Raw genomic sequence first — 2,561 nt, forward strand, 5'->3', positions numbered from 1 at the left:
ATCTATGTAATTCAAAGAATCATGGGAGTTGTAGTTCAACAACATCTGGGGGGCCGGAGTTTGAGGACCCATGTTGTAGAATGTTAACACCAGAAGGAAGGGCAGTGTTATAATTCTGAAAGGATGTTGTGCTACGCTGCCCTCCAATGGTGATGTTAAAATACAACACAATAGAATTTCCTGAACAGAAGACATTTGGAAAGAAAGTAACACACAGCACCCTAATAGTTCTTTAGCTGTATAGTTATGCATTCTTCCTCAGCCTCTTCTAAGCTAAAATCCACCATGAAAACCCTTTACTACCTTGTGAGCTTACTAATGAATACAGCTTGGAGCGGTCAGTGGTATAAACTGCATTTTATGAACCCACCCTCATACACCCATAATTGCAATGATAAGATGTAATTTATAACTGTTAATGCAAAAATGTACGACAAACACGTATTTTCTTAAAATATTGCACAGAGAAATATATTTTTCTAACACGGAAATTCTGGGTAAATATTTCCTCAGACCACCACTATTACTCATAAAGCATAGTAGTGCCCACTGACCTTGGCTGGTGGCTGTAGCTGGTTGACGTGTTGCTGAATATGTAGAATGGAATGAAGTATTATGCTGCCCTCTGCTGGTATTACTGTGGTACAAGTCTGTAGTGTTATCTGCACGAAAGAGATTATGAAGAAAATGCACTTCATACCTCTTAGAAATTTATAATTTGCAACTTTCATTATAGAGTATATATTTTTTTACTTGCAAAATCTATTTCAATTTAAGTGTGCAAAAATACAGCTAATAAAAGGCATTAATGTTACTGTCTGGAGTGTCCCTTTAATTTTCTACCAACCTTTTTTGGTAGCATGAACACCTGGAGATACACTACTGTACACATGGCTATCTCCCCATATGACAGCTGAGTGACTATTTTTGCTCAGGTTGGTATCTGTACAGAATAGAGCAAGACATAGAAACCAGTTAAGAAATAGTGGAGATGAAGTGTTAAATCTTTTTAAAAGTACTCATAGAACGTAATGCCAACTGACCTCGGCTAGTGAATGTGGCTGGTTGAAGACTTGTAGAATATGTAGCATTGGATGAAGTATTATGCTGCCCTCTACTGGTAGTACTGTGGTAAAAGTCTGTAGTGTTATCTGCACGACAGGGATTATGAAAAGAATACACTTCAAACCTCTTAGAATTTTATGTTTTGCAACTTTCATTCAAATAAATAAAAAATAACTTATTTTTCTAGCAAAAATTATACACAATTTTGTATGCACAAGTACAGCAAATAAATTAACATAAAAGGCAGTTTTGCTTGGTTGCTTCATCTAAGTGTTGCTTCTAAGTGTGTGTGTGGTTGGAGATATTCTGGAGAGTTTTACAGAAGCTTCAACTGTCTAAGAGCTGTGCTAAGAGTTCTTTTTTACTGTTACAGGTAAGATTCATCTGTAGGAAAAGGTTACTGACTGCACAAGGTTTGATTTCCTGTTGGTAATTATAAGGCATTTGATTGGATTAGGTAGCTACTTGCTATTGATTGCTATTTAAATTAGCTATTGTTTGCTAATAAGCAGAGGCCTACCCAGGTGTTAAACATTCCTAGTGGGAGGTGATTTTAGGAGTATATAAGGGTAGTTGTCATTAGCTTGGCTAATAGAGCTTGGTTGCTTCATCTAAGTGTTGCTTCTAAGTGTGTGTGTGGTTGGAGATATTCTGGAGAGTTTTACAGAAGCTTCAACTGTCTAAGAGCTGTGCTAAGAGTTCTTTTTTACTGTTACAGGTAAGATTCATCTGTAGGAAAAGGTTACTGACTGCACAAGGTTTGATTTCCTGTTGGTAATTATAAGGCATTTGATTGGATTAGGTAGCTACTTGCTATTGATTGCTATTTAAATTAGCTATTGTTTGCTAATAAGCAGAGGCCTACCCAGGTGTTAAACATTCCTAGTGGGAGGTGATTTTAGGAGTATATAAGGGTAGTTGTCATTAGCTTGGCTAATAGAGCTTGGTTGCTTCATCTAAGTGTTGCTTCTAAGTGTGTGTGTGGTTGGAGATATTCTGGAGAGTTTTACAGAAGCTTCAACTGTCTAAGAGCTGTGCTAAGAGTTCTTTTTTACTGTTACAGGTAAGATTCATCTGTAGGAAAAGGTTACTGACTGCACAAGGTTTGATTTCCTGTTGGTAATTATAAGGCATTTGATTGGATTAGGTAGCTACTTGCTATTGATTGCTATTTAAATTAGCTATTGTTTGCTAATAAGCAGAGGCCTACCCAGGTGTTAAACATTCCTAGTGGGAGGTGATTTTAGGAGTATATAAGGGTAGTTGTCATTAGCTTGGCTAATAGAGCTTGGTTGCTTCATCTAAGTGTTGCTTCTAAGTGTGTGTGTGGTTGGAGATATTCTGGAGAGTGTTGCTTCTAAGTGTGTGTGTGGTTGGAGATATTCTGGAGATAAGCTGGAGGTAATCTGAGGTATTCAGGAGGATAAATAAAAAAGTTAAGGTTTGTTTGATTTAAATTATTCACCTCATTGGAATGGCAGACTTAGTTCAGTGTA

The sequence above is a fragment of the Pelobates fuscus genome, chromosome 1, assembly GCF_036172605.1.
Source record: "Pelobates fuscus isolate aPelFus1 chromosome 1, aPelFus1.pri, whole genome shotgun sequence".
Classification (NCBI taxonomy): Eukaryota; Metazoa; Chordata; class Amphibia; order Anura; family Pelobatidae; genus Pelobates; species Pelobates fuscus.